Genomic DNA, 21,016 nt, shown 5'->3' with positions numbered 1-21,016 from the left:
AAAGACCAATTAGTGAGAGAAAAAAATCAGAATGGGTCTGCCTGTGTAAACGCAGCCAATGATAACCAGGGAAAAATACTAATCTGATTATAATGATCACCTTTTGCTTCTGTACGAGAAGTTTCATTAAAGTTGCTTTTGTTATGAGCTGTTGCACTTTGCACACGGCGTTTTAATAATAAAGGATACCATACAAGCGTGTGGCAATCACAGTGACTCAACTCACATAATAAATTCAAGCAAGGGCTTAGAGCAAAGATTTAGAAAATGATTCCCTAAAAGGATTTTTGTCAGATACTTTCCTCTCTCGCTTACACACACACACACACACACACACACACACACACACACACACACACACACACAGACACACACACACACACATTTTTGTGGGATGCTGCAGGGATGTGTGTCAGGACCTGTCCACTTTGCCTCTGCACCGTTACTGCCCTAAGTGTGTCCTCACTCTGTCCTCAGTGTCCTCACTGTCCTCACTGTACCGTCACTGTCCTCACTGTTCTCACTGTCCTCACTGTGCCCTTACTGTCCTCACTGTTCTCACTGTCCTCACTGTGCCCTTACTGTCCTCACTGTGACCTCACTGTCCTCGTTGTGTCATCACTGTCCTCAATGTGTTCACTTTCCTCACTGTCCTCATTGTCCTCACTGTGCTCACTGTGCCCTCACTGTCCTCACTGTCCTCATTGTCCTCACTGTGCTCACTGTGCCCTCACTGTCCTCATTATGTCATAACTGTCCTCACTGTCCTCATTGTCCTCACTGTGATCACTGTGCCCTCACTGTCCTCATTGTGTCCTCACTGTCCTCACTGTGCTCACTGTCGTACTGTCCTCAGTGTCCTCATTATGTCCTCACTATCCTCACTGTCCTCACTCTCCTCACTGTCCTCCCTGTACCCTCACTGTCCTCACTCTGTCCCCACTGTGCTCACTGTCTTAACTGTGCTCACTGTCCTCACTGTGCTGACTGTGCCCTCACGGTCCTCATTGTGTCCTCAATGTCCTCACTGTGCTCACTGTCGTCACTGTGCTCACTGTCTTCACTGTCCTCACTGTCCTACCTGTCCTCACTGCACTCACTGTATTCACTGTGCCTTCCTGCTCTTCTGTCTGACCTTCTCTACTGGCGAAGAATATGTCCCTCCTCCTTCCTCTCTTCCTTTCCTCTATTCCTTCCTCTCTTCCCTCTCTCCCCTCCTTTCATCATCCTCTTTTCCCTCCTCTCTTCCCTCCTTCCTCTCTTCCTTCCTCTCTCTTTCCTTCCTCTCTCTTCCCTTCCCCTCTCTTCCCTCCTTCCTCCTTCCCTCCTTTCTCTTGTCACTCTCTGTCTTTTCCCTCCTCTCCTCTCTTCCTCTATTCCCTCCTCTGTTCCCTCCTTCCTCTTTCTTCCCTTCCTATCTTCCCATCCTCTCTTTTCCCTCACTCTTTTCCCTTTGACTCTCTTCCCTTCCTCTCTTCCCTCCTTTCTCTCCCTCCCTCCCTCTCTTTATTCCCCCATGTTTTTTGTAGCTGAATGTTTTCCGCTGTATTTTGCGGGGCCTTGGGGACGCAGGCCCCTAGGTCCTCTGTGTGTGTGTGTGTGTGTGTGTGTGTGTGTGTGTGTGTGTGTGTGTGTGTGTGTGTGTGTGTGTGTGATGTGGGGAAGGAGTGCTGAGCAGTAAAACCGTGATCTTTAAACCAAGCCAAGTGGTTGGTGACTACCCCTTGTGCAATGGTGATTTACACCACACCGCGGTTACGTGTTCATTTCTCAGACCTCAGAAATATGAACAGTGGAGGAATGAAAACTGCATATTTACTTAGGTGTGATATTAATCACTCATTAGGTCCCCTATTTAACAGGGAGGAAGGCTGCTGAGCATTTGTACACATCAATCATAATTACTCTCCTTATAGTGGGAATATATATGTAAGACCGCCCCCAGGTGGTGGAGTGATTCATTACACCAGGAACATTTCAATCAGCCACAGACTGGCAGGGGGTGAAGGAGTTTACTAATGGGGAGAATGTTTCCTCGAAATTAAGTTGAATCTCTAATTGCTCTTTTCATTATTGGGGTACAATATGTCAGATACCCACGGTAACCCATTTCCATTTTATTTGCACAGCTAATGTTAAATGAACTGGAAAAAAAGTAGCTCTGCCGTTCCATCTAAATAGCCTGCAGTTTGAACAGAAAGCAGTGGTCATTTACATTAATGTGGAATGAGTGGAGAGGAGTAGAAGAAGGGCAATGAAGAGATAATTTTGTGTCTGACGTTGAGTCATCCTTAGTTTAGTGTTCTGTTTGAGAAAGCAACTCTCCACCTCCTCCATTAACAATCCGAGCGACAATGACGAGGCAAATACAATGCTTTAGCGGACAGCTGTGTTATTTTTGCTCTGATCTCTCTCTCACTCTCTCTAGGCTGTAATTGTCCATAGAGCTCGCCAGCTCGTAGTCCCACATTTTTTAAAATTCGTTGCTTCTGGTTTGTTCAGCCATTCCTATGGGTCAAATAAATGGGGAAAGAACAGGGTTTTACAATTGCTGTCTATTGGCTGGTTCTGTGTGTTTGAAACCTTCTCTGTTTGATTAATTACAGCGCAATTAGAGCAAAGTCGGTCATTGTGGAGTTTCACTATAGGCTTAGCTAAATTAGCCGTCGGCCCCTCAATTATTGACATTTTACATGAGTCATTTTAAAATCTCCATTCTCTGCCATTTTAAATAAAGGCTGGCGTATTCCCCATATCATTTGTAATTCACTTAATATTCTTGAAATTAAGATGGCATGAAGTTGAGAGAAGATCATCCTTTCCTGATTCATTCTCAGCTTTCTCTGTCCTCCGTGGTTACCTTCTGAGAGTTCCAGTGCAGGTTTTTAGTAATGAATCCACCTGCAGTTTCCAAAACACTTTTTTGCCTGTGTCTCTCTGGAGCTCCCACCAACTCTGACAGTTACTGATGCAGGCAATAGGAGAGAGCCAAGGGTATGTAGTATTGCATTCAGCTCATATTTTAAGGCCAAATGTAATGAGATAAAAGGTGACTGGAGTGTAGTGCCCTAGTGTATTACACTGTGTAGTGCTATATATCATCTTACTGTATAGTGCTGTATTGTCCTACTGTATGACACTGTATTGTCCTACTGTACTGCTGTATTGTCCTACTGTATGACACTGTGTAGTGCCCTACTGTATTTTTATTTTTATTTAACTTGGCAAGTCAGTTAGGAACAAATTCCTATTTTCAATGACGGCCTAGGAACAGTGGGTTTACTGCCTTGTTCAGGGGCAGAACAACAGATTTTTACCTTGTCAGCTCGGGGATTCGATCTTGCAACCTTCTGGTTACTAGTCCAACGCTCTAACCACTAGGCTACCTGCCGCCCATGTATGACACTGTATAGTGCTGTATTGTCCTACTGTATGACATTGTCCTACAGTATGACACTGTGCAGTGCTGTATTGTCCTACTGTGTGACACTGTATAGTGCTGTATTGTCGTACTGTATGATACAGTATAGTGCTGTATTGTCCTACTGTATGACACTGTGTAGTGCTGTATTGTTGCACTGTATGACACAGTATAGTGCTGTATTGTCCTACTGTATGACACTGTGTATTGCTGCAGTGTCCTACTGTATTACACTGTGTAGTGATGTAGTGTTCTACTGTATGACTCTGTGTAGTGCTGCTTTAGTTGATTGTACACTGGATGAATGGATCAACGACTTAAATAGATAAACAATTTAAAGTGTTCCATCAGAGCATGTTAAAAGGAGGGGAAAGTATAATATAACTATATAGACTTGATCAAGGCAAATTATAACTAAAACTCCTCTACTTTTCCAATTGATCTGGAGAACATGTTCACACAGTTATTTACCAGGCTTATAGAAGACAGAACAACAGCCATGTTTCCATTTACGTAAGCCTGTAAAAGTTGGGAACAAAGTTGCTTCAGTACATTTTAAGTGTGTTTATCTTTATAAATGCATATGGTTAGATCTGAGAGACAACTGTTATACAAAACAAAAGGCATCACAAGACTAGATGTAGCATCAACAGCAGTGACGCACTTTATCAAACAATTGCCATTTCCCAATGAAATAAACATCACAAAAGATTACGCCCATTATGAACCTACACTGAGTGTACAAAATATAAGGAACACCTGCTCTTTCCATGACATAGACTGACCAGGTGAATCCAGGTAAAGGCTATGATCCCTTATTGATGTCACTTGTTAAATCCACTTCAATCAGCGTAGACAGGTTAAAGAAGGATTTTTAAGCCTTGAGACGATTGTGTATGTGTGCCATTCAGAGTGTGAATGGGCAAGACAAAAGATTTAAGTGCCTTTGAAATTGGTATGGTAGTAGATGCCAGGCACACCGGTTTGAGTGTGTCAAGAACTGCAACGCTGCTGGGTTTTTCACGCTGAACAGTTTCCTGTGTGTATCAAGAACGGTATACCAGCCAAAGGACATTCAGCCAACTTGACACAACTGTGGGAAGCATTGGAGTCAACATGGGCCAGAATCCCTGTGGAACGCTTTCGACACATTGAGGTTGTTCTGCAACTCAATATTAGGAAGGTGTTTCTAATGTTTTGTACACTCAGTGTATAGTCTGTCAAAGATAATGACCGTATCATTGCTAAGCTTCACAATGTGATGTGAGTGAAAAGATACACCTCATGTTTGTTGAGTCAATACATCGCATTCAATGTACCACTATGACTCATATCCCAGTATCCCTGTTGTGATTGCTTTTAAATGCTGTGGTAAGTGAATGATGTTGTCCTTTATTATTGTTGGGCATTGTACACAGGTTAACTGTTACCCCTCCTGCTGTGTTCCGGTCGAATTGGACCGATTTAAACGTTTTCTCTCTGAAAAATGTAGTTAGTTTAATCTGATTGTCATAAGGTTCCATGACTTAATCCACACAGGGCATCTGAACACACAAAATAAATGTTGATAATTTTCATTACATTTTGCGTGTTTAATTTACATTTTGTACACCTGTGGTGACATTAATGGGTGAGACTACAATTAGTGTATAAAATTGAGTTCAGGCACATGCCCATTCATCAGACGGACACACTTCCTCTCCCAGACCCCCACATGCATGTGTGTTTGAGCACACACACACACACGCACGCACACACACACCTCACTCCCCTCTTGGCTTCCATGGCAACCCCCACGGGAACCTTTCCCCAATAGAATCTTTCCCCTACGGGAACCACACCTGTTGGCATTCTCACAAACAATCGCAACATTGTTCCAAACTTTTCTCGCAGCTCTGGTATATAAAGATTTTTTGAGGCCTTGCTCACAATTCATTCTGTGGCAGCACAATGACCAAATGATAAACTGTATGTAAGGCTCTTGATCATATCTTTGATCATGACACTGGTGAGGAGGAGAGAGTCCTTGTTAAACTTTGACAGAAAGTAGTCTGTGATAAGTAGCACAATATGTTTCATCTGAGTATTTGTTATAGTCAAAATAATCCATACATTAAGCTTTATTTACTAAAAAACAAGTTGTATGAGCTCAGGTCAATGAGGCCTACAGGCCAAAAATTGCAAATAGAAGTTCAAAACATTTCACAAACTATAGTTTTGGTAAGTCGGTTGGGACATCTACTGTGTGCATGACAGATTATTTCACTTATAATTCACTGTATCACAATTCTAGTGGGTCAGAAGTTTACATACACTAAGTTGACTGTGCCTTTAAACAGCTTGGAAAATTCCAGAAAATGATTTCAAAGCTTTAGAAGCTTCTGATAGGCTAATTGACATAATTTGAGTCAATTGGAGGTGTACCTGTGGATGTATTTCAAGGCCTACCTTCAAACTCAGTGCCTCTTTGCTTGACATCATGGGATAATCAAAAGAAATCAGCCAAGACCTGGTTGATCCTTGGGAGTAATTTCCAAATGCCTGAAGGTACCACATTCATCTGTACAAACAATAGAACGTAAGTATAAAAACCATGGGACCACGCAGCCATCATACCGCTCAGGAAGGAGACACATTCTGTCTTCTAGAGATGAACGTACTTTGGTGCAAAAAGTGCAACTCAATCACAGAACAACAGCAAAGGACCCTGTGAAGATGCTGGAGGAAACAGGTACAAAAGTATCTATATCCACAGTAAAACGAGTCCTATATCGACATAACCTGAAAAGCCGCTCAGCAAGGAAGAAGCCACTGTTACAAAACCGCCATAAAAAGGTTTGCAAAGGTTTGCAACTGCACATGGGGACAAAGATCGTACTTTTTGGAGAAATGTCCTCTGGTCTGATGAAACAAAAATAAAACTGTTTGGACATAATGACCATCGTTATGTTTGGAGGAAAAAGGGGGAGGCTTGCAAGCCGAAGAACACCATCCCAACCATGAAGCATGGGGGTGGCAGCATCATGTTGTGGGGTGCTTTGCTGCAGGAGGTTCTAGTGCACTTCACAAAATAGATGGCATCATGAGGTAGGAAAATTATGTGGATATATCGAAGCAACATCTCAAGACATCAGTCAGGAAGTTAAAGCTTTGTCGCAAATGGATCTTCCAAATGGACGGAATCCCCAAGCATACGTCCAAAGTTGTGGCAAAATGTCTTAAGGACAACAAAGTCAAGGTATTGGAGTGGCCATCACAAAGCCCTGACCTCAATCCTATAGAAAATATGTGGGCCGAACTGAAAAAGTGTGTGCGAGCAAGGAGGTCTACAAACCTGACTCAGTTACACCAGCTCTGTCAGGAGGATTGGGACAAAATGCACCCAACTTATGGCAGGAAACTTGTGGAAAGCCACCCGAAACGTTTGACCCAAGTTAAACAATTTAAAGGCAATGCTACCAAATACTAATTGAGTGTATGTTAACTTCTGACCCACTGGGAATGTGATGAAAGAAATAAAAGCTGAAATAAATAGTTCTCTCTATGATTATTCTGACATTTCACATTCTTAAAATAAAGTGGTGATCCTAACTGACCTAAGACGGGGAATTTTTACTCTGATTAAATGTCAGGAATTGTGAAAAACTGAGTTTAAATGTATTTGGCTAAGTTGTATGTAAACTTCCGACTTCAACTGTATGTACGAGTGATTAACCCTCAATTACCAGACTAGATGTTATTTAGTTTCCACCCCTCAAACTGTTATTATAGTCAATTGTGAGCATGACAAAAACTAAGTGACACAGCTCTTACTATTACTAGAAGAAGAGTGTATACTCACTGATTATCCACATACTGTATCTACCGCTCTGCCAGAGCCAGAGTATCCCTCTTATTGTCCCTCTCAGTCTCCATCTCCAGTGTATCTCCCACTCCTTCCTCACTCCTCTATCAATAACAACCCCCTAATAAAAGTGTTTAGAGGGGGGCTGAAAGCATGTGTTGCAAGCAATCACAACATGATTCATTCTGTTGGTCCTTTACCTTCCATTGTGAATAATGCCTTTTGGCACTGAATTCTTCCAGCGTGGTATTGCTCGGAGGCTCCTATCCCAGTCAATGAAATAACACATCTGTCATGCTGGTTTCCCCCTGGGGGCCTGAAGGGCTCATGAGGACAGGGGAGGCCCCTATACTGCTGAGTCAGAGGACTCCAAATCCCCCCTCGTCAACTCAGCTATGGGCCTTCTCACTTAACACATGCGCACACGTGACATCAAATATCACTCTGGGAAATCTCCCTGTTCTGTATATCACAACAGAAGGCAAGCACTGACAAGGACAGAGACATGGAACATGGCATTGACCTGTTCAGTGAATTGATGTGAATAGCTACAGGGGGTTCCTATGGAGCTGGGTTCACATTGATGGAGGGGGTGGTCTGGGTGGGACAGCAGTTTTATTGACTCCACTGTCGCTGTGGTCATCAGCATTGGCCGTAAAGTCACAGGGTGTAATAGTAGTTGTTTACAGCCCATCACCAATCCTCCTGACTCATGAATACATGACAAGACAATCATGGACGTGGCAGGTTTAAAACTGGAATTGGTGAACATTAGTGTGGAGTAGATTTTATAGTTACTCTGAAAATATAATGTAAGTAAATGTTACATTAATGATCTTGGGGATTAGGGACTAATGGGATGTGCTAACCATCCTACATTTACGGCACTGTTTGTACACTATAAATGGTTAATATTTTCTCAACCTATGCATGACTCGTATCCTCACTGTACCCTGCTGGTATTTGACAGTAAACTGTGCTTAATGGTATTCCTGCATGCATTCATGCTTCCATATACTGCTGCATGAAGCCCTGAGGATTGATTGATGATGCTTGTTACTGTCGGAAACCACCAGAAGTAGGTGGGCATACAAGGGGAGGTACAGTGTATATTAGGATACACTATCAGTCTCCAAACAACTCTTAACAGCAGGAGTTCTGATTGGGATGCAAGGACTATAAGGTAATGATGTACCGTCGTTTCTCTTTGCTTATTTGAGCTGTTCTTGCCATAATATGTTCTTGGTATTTTACCAAATAGGGCTATCTTCTGAATACCACCCCTACCTTGTCACAACACAACTGATTGGCTCAAACTCATTAAAAAGGAAAGAAATTCCACAAACAAACTTTTAACAAGGCACACCTGTTATTTGAAATTCATTCCAGGTGACTACTGCATGAAGCTGGTTGAGAGAATGACAATAGTGTGCAAAGCTGTCATCAAGGCAAAGGGTGGCAACTTTGAAGAATAATATACTATATATTATATATATATATATATATATATATATATATATAGATAGATAGATAGAGAGAGAGAGAGAGAGAGAGAGAGAGAGAGAGAGAGAGAGAGAGAGAGAGAGAGAGAGAGAGCGACAGAGAACACATTTCTCCATGTTTTTGACTGTGTTCTACTGTGACAAAACGTCCCTGTTGTGTGTTGTCTATCTCAAGCATAAAGTATATTTAGATTTCTTTAACACTTTTTTGGTTACTACATGATTCCATATGTGTTATTTCAAAGTTTTGATGTCTTCACTATTATTCTACAATGTAGATTAAGAAAAACCCTTGAATGAGTAGGTGTCAAAACTTTTGACTGATAGTATACATAAGATCAAAGTTAAACGCTTTTCTAGATGTCAAAAAGCTATGAGTGCATCTCAAATTACATACGTTTGTGCATTGATTAAAGTGATGAGTTGATCTCTTTGATGAGGTTGAATAAGTACATGAAGTAGAAAGTGGGAGTTATAATTTGCACTTTTTTATTTTTATTTTTTATTTAACCTTTATTTAACTAGTCAAGTAAGTTAAGATCAAATTCTTATTTTACTATGATGGCACTTCAAGTATTCTGTAGTACCACACACTAATAGACACACTTTATTTAAGTAGTTTATGGTTCAAAAACAGCAAATGAGGAGATTACAGAAAGAACCTCCCCCCACTGTTCCATTTAGCTTTTTATTATTTTATAATTATAATATTTGTATTTACTTATACACCATCTGTATCCTGTGCATCTGACAAATACACTTGAATTGATAAATCCTGAAGATGATTAACAGTTTAATGAGATTTTGATTTTCAAACATAATTTTCAAACAATGACATGATCGATCGGCTATGAAAAAGCCAACTGACACTTACTCTTGTGTTACTGACTTGTTGCACCCTCGACAACTACTATGATTATTATTATTTGACAATGCTGGTCATTTATGAACATTAGAACATCTAGGCCATGTGCTATTATAATCTCCACCCGGCACAGCCAGAAGAGGACTGGCCACCCCTCATAGCCTGGTTCCTCTCTAGGTTTCTTCCTAGGTTTTGGCCTTTCTAGGGAGTTTTTCCTAGCCACTGTGCTTCTACACCTGCATTGCTTGCTGTTTGGGGTTTTAGGCTGGGTTTCTGTACAGCACTTTGAGATATCAGCTGATGTAAGAAGGGCTATATAAATACATTTGATTTGATCTTAGAATCCTTTTGACAGTAAGATTGTTAATATGTTGCTGGGCTGAGATAGTGAAGGCTAGGCTGAGATAGTGAAGGCTAGGCTGAGATAGTGAAGGCTAGGCTGAGATAGTGAAGGCTAGGCTGAGATAGTAAAGGCTAGGCTGAGATAGTAAAGGCTTGGCTGAGATAGTGAAGGATAGGCTGAGATAGTGAAGGCTAGGCTGAGATAGTGAAGGCTAGGCTGAGATAGTGAAGGCTAGGCTGAGATATGGAAGGCTTGGCTGAGATATGGAAGGCTGGCTGAGATATAGAAGGCTGGGCTGAGATATTGAAGGCTGGGCTGAGATATAGAAGGCTGGGCTGAGATATAGAAGGCTGGGCTGAGATATAGAAGGTTGGGGTGAGATATTGAAACCTGGGCTGAGATATTGAAGGCTGGACTGAGATATTGAAGGACAAGGTACGCTAGGAAAATATTGTGAACATTCATATTCTGTGTAGTCTTAGAGTAGAATGGGTCATTTGTGTTACATCCAGCTCAACTATATGTATCTTTTCCCACCAATCACTCTCTTTATTTGATAGAATTGACATAGTCATAACTCACCACAGAGTTTCAAACATTGTCCAATCAACAGTGTTCTATGTCTTTAGGAGGGCAGAACTAGTATTGTCCTGAACACGGTTTAGCTCTGTGCAAGGCTGCAGTGGACGTTACAATATCACATAAAACGAATGGTGTCATACAAAGACAATTCATACAGTATTAACTGAATATAGGATCACACATAAAGGATGAACTGGACTGACCCTCAGTATGAGAAGGAATAGAGAAGTACGTGATTCTCTATGAATAAAATGTATGGCTGCCATTTGTAGGACTGCATAATGCCCCTCAGAGCATCCATCAATTTATTTTATTTTATTTATTTCACCTTTATTTAACCAGGTAGGCAAGTTGAGAACAAGTTCTCATTTACAATTGCGACCTGGCAATGACATGCATGGTACGGCACGGCACTGTACACCACATAGCTCATGCGTCGATCAAGGGAATATTCAATGTTCATCAATTGACTTGCATGATGCCTGAAATATCTAAGTTTAAAGCTGTCTCGCTGGGATTCAACTGGTCTCATGGGGTGCAATTAGTAGGCAATTCTTGACAAAGGTTGCGAAGTGGGCAAATTTACAGGGAGGGATTACTTGTAGAACGTACTGTAAAACAGTAATTATTATGCGCGATTGTAAGGACAGACGCTGGGAGACGAGAATCAAGTACAGGGAGTGAACAAGGACAGCGTCTGGACAGGGGAAAACACGACAACAATAATGCTGACACGGGGAACAAACTGACGAACAGACAGATATAGAAGGGTCAATCAACAAAGTGAAAAAGTCCAGTTGAGTTCAATGAGCGCTGATGTGCGTAATTATGGTGACAGGTATGCGTAATGATGAGAAGCCTCTCTGGCGCTCGTGGGCGCCAGAGAGGGGGAGCAGGAGCAGGCGTGACAGTACCGCTCCCCCCTCTAGGGGCGCGACCTGGGGTCCCACCTGGGCAAGCCTGACGGGCCGGCCGAGACATGGGAGTCGGACGAGCCGGCTGAGGCGTGGAAACCCGATAAGCCGGCTGAGGCGTGGAAACCCGACGAGCCGGCTGAGGCATGGGAGCCTGACGAGCCGGCTGAGGCATGGGAGCCTGATGAGCCGGCTGAGGCATGGGAGCCTGATGAGCCGGCTGAGGCATGGGAGCCTGACGAGCCAGATGAGGCGTGGGAGCCCGATGAACGGGCTGAGGCATGAGGTGGGATGGGAGCCTGCCGAGCCAACCGAGGCAAGGAAACGTCTTGAGCCAGCTAAGGCAAGGAAACCTCTTGAGCCAGCTAAAGCAAGGAAACCTCTCGAGACAGCTAAGGCAAGGAAACTTTCGAGTTAGCTAAGGCAAGGAAACCTCTCGAGCTAGCTAAGGCAAGGGAACCTCTCGAGCTAGCTAAGGCAAGGAAACCTCTCGAGACAGCTAAGGCAAGGAAACCTCTCGAGACAGCTAAGGCAAGGAAACCTCTCGAGCTAGCTAAGGCAAGGAAACCTCTCGAGACAGCTAAGGCAAGGAAACCTCTCGAGCTAGCTAAGGCAAGGAAACCTCTCGAGCTAGCTAATGCAAGGAAACCTCTCGAGCTAGCTAAGGCAAGGAAACCTCTCGAGACAGCTAAGGCAAGGAAACTCTCGAGCTAGCTAAGGCAAGGAAACCTCTCGAGACAGCTAAGGCAAGGAAACCTCTCGAGACAGCTAAGGCAAGGAAACCTCTCGAGACAGCTAAGGCAAGGAAACCTCTCAAGCCAGCTAAGGCAAGGAAACCTCTCGAGCCAACTAAGGCGTTGAAGCCCGATGAGTTTCATATTGTAATTCAGCAAAGCTGGGTCTGTTCATTTTTCTCATGTCTGAAATTTTCTCACAGTCCCACACACACAGACAGACACACACGCACACACACACACACACACACACACACACACACACACACACACACACACACACACACACACACACACACACACACACACACACACACACACACACACACACACACACACACACACACACACACACACACACACACACACACACAGACAGACATACAGACACAAACACACACACTTCCACCTAAGTGTTAATGTGCCTAATGTACTGTACAGCATGTAAAACATTTATATTTTTTTCATAACATTCTTAGAACCTCCTCGTAGACCACAGATATGGTGGTCTGGTCTGGTCTGGTCTGCTCTGCTTTGTTAGGAATTCTTGCTCAGACCTCCTTCATCTTCTCTGTGTGTCCCCTAGAGATCCTGTCAGTTCTTCTATACCTAGGTGTAACCAGATTCTCTCTCTCTCACTGTTTGACTGTATTCCTGTTCCTCTGCAGGGAATCAGGGAATAAGGGAATAAGGTCTTACAGTGCCTTCAGAAAGTCTTCAAACCGCTTGACTTTTTCCACAGTTTGTTGTGTTACAGTCTGAATTAGAAATTGATTACACACAATGCCCCATAATGTCAAAGTGGAATTATCTTTTACGAATTTGTTACAAATTAATAAAAAGCTAAAAATGTATTGAGTCAATAAGTATTCAACCCCTTTGTTATGACAAGCCTAAATAAGTTCAGGAGTAAAACTTAGCTTAACATGTCACATAATAAGTTGCATGGACTATGTGTCCAATAATAGTGTTTAACATAGTGTTTAACATGCTTTTTGAATGACTACCTCATCTCTGGACTCCACACATACAATTTTCTGTAAGGTTCCTCAGTTGAGCAGTGCATTCCAAACACAGATTCAACCAAAAAGACCAGGGAGGTTTTCCAATGCCTCACGAATAAGGGCACCTACTGGTAGATGGGTAAAAATTTAAAGCTGACATTGAATATCCCTTTGAACATTGAGAGGTTATTCACTACACGTTGGATGGTGTATGCAACAAGGCACTAAAGTAATACAGCAAACAATATAACAAAGCAATTAACTTTTTTGTCCTGAACACATAGTGTTATGTTTATGGCAAATCCAATACAACACATTACTGAGTACCACTGTCTATATTTTCAAGCATAGTGGTGGCTGCATCATGTTATGGGTATGCTTTTAATCATTAAGGACTGGGGAGTTTTTCAGGATAAAAAAAGATGGAATGGAGCTAAGCACAGGTAAAATCCTAGAGAAAAACCTGGTTCAGTCTGCTTTCCACCAGACACTGGGAAATGAATTCACCTTTCAGCAGAACAAACACAAGGCCAAATCTACACTGGAGTTGCTTACCAAAGAGACAGTGAATGTTCCTGAGTGGCTGAGTTATAGTTTTGACTTTAATCTACTTGAAAATCTATGGCAAGACCTGAAAATGGTTGTCGAGCAATGACCAACAACCAATTTGACCGAGCTTGAAGAATTATATAAAGAATAATGAGAAAATGTTGCACAGTCGAGGTGGGAAAGGTCTAACAGACTAGAAAGACTCACAGCTGTAATCGCTGCCAAAAAGGTGCTTCTACAAAGTATTGACTAAAGGGTGTGAATATTTATGAAAATGACATATTTCTGTATTTCATTTTCAAATAAATTTGACAAGTTGACGCTAAGCTGACGGCAAAGCAACACGCTCTGTGTAGCAGGTAGAACATCACATTGACATGACGCTGATGGTAAAGCAACATGCTCTGTGTAGCAGGTAGAACATCACATTGACATGACGCTGATGGTAAAGCAACACACTCTGTGTAGCAGGTAGAACATCACATTGACATGACGCTGATGGTAAAGCAACACGCTCTGTGTAGCAGGTAGAACATCACATTGACATGACGCTGATGGTAAAGCAACACAACGCTGATAGTGGAGCTGAGGAGTTTCAGTCCTGACACATCACTGGATCTGGGAATGACATAGTACACAGTGTGTATCCACACATATGCACATGCGCACAGACACACACACACCACACACACGCCAACACACACACACACACAATACTATTTGAAATCTTTCAAATAATTTGAGCGTTCGCTCTAGCCAAACAAGAGTGCCTAATTGGCGGAGTTTACAGTTTTGGAACTATTCTATTGTTCAGTAAAGCCAGGCAAGCTCAATGAGTGGATTTTATTACAGTTTTTTCTGATTGCTTAGGCACTATCTTTGAAACTATAGGCTATTTTTGCAAAACTCTGCACACTGACCACAAAACCTTACACCAAACCAGCAAAACATGATACATCTCTTGCAAAAGAAAACAATTTTTGCAAAACTCTTCAAGCTCTTTTAAAAAATAGTGTTTTTGCATCAATACAGTACAGTACACATAAACCATCATTTGAATAAGCACACAAGCACTAACTAGGCACTGATAGTTTAATGAAAAACACTTGTGGCTGTTGCTTTTTCTGTTTGCAGGGCATAGCAGTTTGCAATAAAGTTGTGTCATATATGTAGTAAACACACATACACACAGGTATCCAAATGTGTAAGGTATGGATGTGTATTTCAAGCATAACACATTATCAATACAAATAAGGGTGAAAAGTTATATATATATATATATATATATATATATATATATATATATTTTATTTTCAAAATGTTCTAACACTCCTCAAACAACAAAAGCGCAGTAGAAGAAAACAAAAACATTTGTGCTAGAATAAAAAAATAACATAATTGTCCGGAAATGTGATAATGTGTGCAGTGTTGTATGGGCCTAGGATTGCCATGATGGTGAAGGACGCAGTTTTGACTAATAGCCGCACACATTGTTATGTTGCCTCCACATTGTCCCGGGACAATGATGATGGGACGGTGTCCGATGATATTTCTGCCGAGGCCCCTTGTTTTTGCAAGGTTGAAAACTGCCTCGTCCACATATATTAGCTCATGACAATGTGGGTCTCCTGCTCTGGGGTGAACAGTCGACCTCTTCCACCAGATAATGGTTTACTTGCAGTTCTGTAAAAACATTTGAATGGTTTTAGTGATAGATCCTTCTCATTATGAAAGTACTATACATATTACTGTACCAGTAAGACTACAGCACTTACAGTTACTTACCGGTTCTCATTTCGAAATATCCTAATGATACCTGCAACAGTATAACGGCTCAGATTTGGTTGAACCCGTTGCCCAGCCTCTCTCATGCTCATCCCATGGTTGACAACATGATCAACCACAGTCGCTCTGATTTCATCAGTTATTGTGTTCCTGACTCCCCTTCCTCTTCCCCTTCCTCTTCCCCGTCCTCTCCTTCTCCCCGTCCTCTCCTTCTCCCCGTCCTACTTCACCTCTTCCTTCTCCTCCTCTTTCACCTCCTCCTCCTCTTCCTCTTCCCCGTCCTCTCCTTCTCCCCGTCCTACTTCACCTCTTCCTTCTCCTCCTCTTTCACCTCCTCCTCCTCTTCCTCTTCCCCGTCCTCTCCTTCTCCCCGTCCTACTTCACCTCTTCCTTCTCCTCCTCTTTCACCTCCTCCTCCTCTTCCTCTTCCCCGTCCTCTCCTTCTCCCCCATCCTACTTCACCTCTTCCTTCTCCTCCTCTTTCACCTCCTCCTCCTCCCCGTCCTCCTCTAGTTCTCATCCCTCTTACTCTCTGTCCAAAATAGTCCTCCATTGTTGTCCAAACCAAATGTTTACCTGTGACCTATTTATAGTGCTCAAGCTCTGATTTGTAAGTGAACTCATTATCTAAGTATTTTCACGTGTCAATGTGGAAAGGCAATTGGCGAAACAGTGTAGCAATGTAGAGACCAATGTTTACAGTTTTGCTAGAAGTGTGTTATTAAATTACAAACTGAGTGTAAAGCAGTAAGTTGTGTTTACAGTTTTGCAAAAAGTGTGTTATAAAATTACAACCTGAGTGTAAAGCAGAGAGCGTGCATTCAGTTTGGCACACTTGGTAAATGCATTGGCTACAAGTGTTAACCCTATCAGTCCCAAGACCCCAGCAAAGATCAGCTTTCATTTATCTGACATGTATTTATCTGCGCGTCCAGCCCTTATATTTAGCCTGTCACGGCTGTCGAAAGGAGCAGACCAAAGTGCAGCGTGGTTGTAGTTCCACATTTTATTAAATCCGTGGAACTTTGCAATACATAAATAACTGAATTGACAAAACAAACCGTGACGCAGAGAGAAACAAACACTACTCAAAATATAATAACCCACAAACCCCAGGAAGAAAAACCCCTAATTAAATATGATCTCCAATTAGAGACAACGAGGACCTGCTGCCTCCAATTGAAGATCAACCCCCCCCCCAAAAAAAAACATAGCAATAGAAACCTAGAACTTAAACCTAGAAATACAAACATAGAAAAACACAAAACACCCCCTGTCACGCCCTGACCTACTCTACCATAGAAAATAACCTCTTACTATGGTCAGGACGTGACATAGTCTCACAATTAAGTGTTTTACCATTTTCTTTTCAGGACAACCAGGGCTACAAGTATAACACAAAACAATTTGACAAACAGTTGCATTCATGAGTTTTATAGACAAATGTCCATAAAAAAATAAGGTCTGCCGAAGCAAAAACCTGATAAAAATGAATTGATATGAATTCTGTAAGTTGGGTTAAGAATATGAAATCATCAAGTCCAAATGTTCCGCATTAAAAATTATACTGTTTATTTTCATACAAATGTGTTCCAGAGACCGTGAATAGTGATGAAGGGTGCCACCTCCGCCTCGCAAAAGATGAACATTTATGGAGGCAATTTAGTTGCTTAATTCATACTGAGAGCCATGCAATAGCCAAGGTTTTTAGGTGTTTATTGGAGAAGGATCAGGATGACGAGGAAGGATATGACAATATAAGTCAAATGTTTAGGTTTTTAATCTTTATTTTCCACTAACAGCTCTGACTGGAACATAACATGGCCCAGTGCCCGAAACCATTGATCTTAGCTATAACTTAACTAATAGGTCTACTCCACTGGCTGGCTGGAATCCTCTTCTGGGTTTCACACGCACATGCACACACACATGCACACTCACATGCACACACAGTCTTATACAGCTAACCTTGTGGGGACACACAATTCAGTCCCATTCAAAATCCTATTTTCCATAACCCCTAACCCTAAACCTAAGCCTAAACCTAACCCTCACCCGTACCTGTACCCATACCCGTACCATTACCTTAACCTTAACCCTAACCATAACCCAAAAACCTATCCTTAACCCTAAACCTAACCCTAACCCTAAAACGAACCTTAGCTCCTAACCCTAACCCTTAACCTAATTCTAACCCTAACACTAATTCTAACCTCAACCCTAAACCCCCTAGAAATAGGATTTGACCTCGTGGGGACTAACAAAATGTTCCCAGTTGGTCAAATTGTTGTTCGTTAACGGTAGTTAAACACACACACACACACACACACACACACACACACACACACACACACACACACACACACACACACACACACACACACACTCCACATAGCTATGTCCATGACGATTATTTATATTTTCTGTGGTGTTGCAGTGAACACTTCTATCCACCCACAGTTCTATAGCCTCATACACTATGTATGGAATCGATCTGCTAGACGAGTGTGTCTCCTGACTTTTCTCCGTACCCCTGAGACATTGTTCATTTTGTTTGTTTGCTGGGCAAGTTGCCTGGACTAGTTGATATCGCCTGTTGTTGTGGATGTTAGACCCTGGGTGAAATATACTTGTGAATTTTGTGAATGTTTGGTAAGTTCAACCTGGATCTATGTGGGATCTATACTCACACTGCCAATCAAATCTCTTCCTGTCCCACAGAGATGAGAAGTGAAGGAAGGAGGTAGGAGGTTGATTCAGGGTGGAGATGTTTACTGTATTTTTTTGGCTCATCCTTGGAAATGCCTTGGATCTGTTGCATGGTTTTTATTTTATTTTATTATTATTTATTTATTTAAACTTAATGTAACTAGGCAAGTCAGTTAAGAACAAATTCTTATTTGCAATGATGGCCTAACAAATGGCAAAAGGCCTGCTGTGGGGACGGGGGCCTGGGATTAAAAATACAAATGAATTAAATAAAAATATAGGACAAAACACACATCATGACAAGACAGACAACAGAACACTACATAAAGAGAGACCTAAGACAACAACATAGCATGGCAGCAACACATGACAACACACCATGTTAGCAACACAACATGGCAACAACATGGTAGCAATATAACACGGCAGCAGCACAGGTTACACATATTATTGGGAACAGACAACAGCACAAAGGACAAGAAGGTAGAGACAACAATACCAGCCACAACTGTCAATAAGAGTGTCCATGATTGAGTCTTTGAATGAAGAGATTAAGATAAAACTGTCCAGTTTGAGTGTTTGTTGCAGCTCGTTCCAGTTGCTAGCTGCAGCGAACTGAAAAGACGAGCGACCCAATGATGTGTGTGCTTTGGGGACCTTTAACAGAATGTGACTGGCAGAACGGGTGTTGTATGTGGAGGATGATGGCTGCAGTAGATATCTCAGATAGGGGGGAGTGAGGCTTAAGAGGATTTTTTAAATAAGCATCAACCAGTGGGTCTTGTGATGGGTATACAGAGATGACCAGTTTACAGAAGAGTATAGAGTCCAGTGATGTGCCCTATAAGGAGTGTTGGTGGCAAATCTGATGGCCGAATGGCAAAGAACATCTAGCCACTCAAGAGCACCCTTACCTGCCGATCTATAAATTATGTCTCAGTAATCTAGCATGGGTAGGACGGTCATCTGAATCAGGGTTAGTTTGGTAGCTGGGGTGAAAGAGGAGCGATTACGATAGAGGAAACCAAGAATTAACTTTAGCCTGCAGTTTTGATATGTGCTGAGAGAAGGACAACGTACCGTCTAGCCATACTCCCAAGTATGAGATGACTACCTCAAGCTCTAAACCCTCAGAGGTAGTAATCACACCTGTGGGGAGAGGGGCATTCTTCTTACCAAACCACATGACATTTGTTTTGGAGGTGTTCAGAACAAGGTTAAGGGCAGAGAAAGCTTGATAGACACTAAGAAAGCTTTGTTGTAGAGCATTTAACACAACATCCGGGGAGGGGCCAGCTGTGTATAAGACTTTGTCATCTGCATATAAATGGATGAGAGAGCTTCCTACAGCCTGAGCAATGTTGTTGATGTAATTTGAGAAGGGGGGGGCAATATAGCAATTAAACACTGGAATGGTAGATGTGCAGAAGATGAATGTGCAAGTAGAGTTTCGTGGGTGCAAAGGAGCAAGATAAATAAATACAGTATGGGGATGAGGTAGATAGATGGGCTGTTTACAGATGGGCTATGTACAAGTGCAGTGATCTGTGAGCTGCTCTGACAGCTGGTACTTAAAGCTAGTGAGGGAGATATGAGTCTCCAGCTTAAGTGATTTTTGCAGTTCTTTCCAGTCATTGGCAGCAGAGAACTGGAAGGAAAGGCGACCAAAGGAGGAATTGGATTTGGGGGTGACCAGTGAGATATACCTAATGGAGCGCATGCTACGAGTGGGTGCTGCTATGGTGATCAGTGAGCTGAGATAAGGCGGGGCTTTACCTAGCAGAGACTTGTAGATAAACTGTAGCCAGTGGGTATGGGGCTTTGGTGACAAAACGGATGGCACTGTGATAGACTGCATCCGATTTGTTGAGTAGAGTGTTGAAGGTTATTTTATAGATGACATCGCCGAAGTCGAGGATCGGTAGGATGGTCAGTTTTACGAGGGTATGTTTGGCAGCATGAGTGAAGGATGCTTTGTTGCGATATAGGAAGCCAATTCTAGATGACATTTTGGATTGGAGATGCTTAAAGTAAGTCTGGAAGGAGAGTTTACAGTCTAACCAGACACCTAGGTATTTGTAGTTGTCCACATATTCTAAGTCAGAGCCGTCCAGAGCAGTGATGCTGGACGGGCGGGCAGGTGTGGGCAGTGATCAATTGAATAGCATGCATTTAGTTTTACTTGCATTTAAGAGCAGTTGGAGGCCACTGAAGGAGAGTTGTATGGCATTGAAGCTCGTAGCTCTAAGCTCTTAGCCAGCCCACAAGAATGGAATGTTCTACCATATCAAAAGCTTTCGCCAAGTCAATAAAAATAGCAGCACAACATTGCTCAGAATCAAGGGCAATGGTGACATCATTGAGGACATTTAAGGTTGCAGTGACACATCCATAACCTGAGCGGAAACCATATTGCATATTCCCCAGAGAGGAGAGACCAATTAAAAAGGTCAGAGATAGGCTTGGCGATTATAGGGGCAGCAACCTTAAAGAAGAAAGGGTCTAAACCATCTGACCCATATCATTTTTTGGGGTCAAGTTTAAGGAGCTCCTTCAGCACATCGGACTCAGTAGGAAGAAACTTTGTAGCGGGGTAGGCGGAAAAGAGGGAGGAGCGTCGGGGCTAGTCGCATTAGAAGGGGTGGGTCAAATAGGAATCCTGACTTAATGAATTGGTGACATGGGCAGCTGTGAGGAGGAGGGTTTAACCTCCAGGTCTTTAACTGTTTTCCAGAACTTCTTGGGGTTAGACCCACAGAGAGAG

The sequence above is a fragment of the Salmo salar genome, chromosome 06 (genome assembly GCF_965601325.2).
Source record: "Salmo salar chromosome 06, fSalSal1, whole genome shotgun sequence".
Lineage (NCBI taxonomy): Eukaryota > Metazoa > Chordata > Actinopteri > Salmoniformes > Salmonidae > Salmo > Salmo salar.
This window is presented reverse-complemented; position numbering follows the sequence as displayed.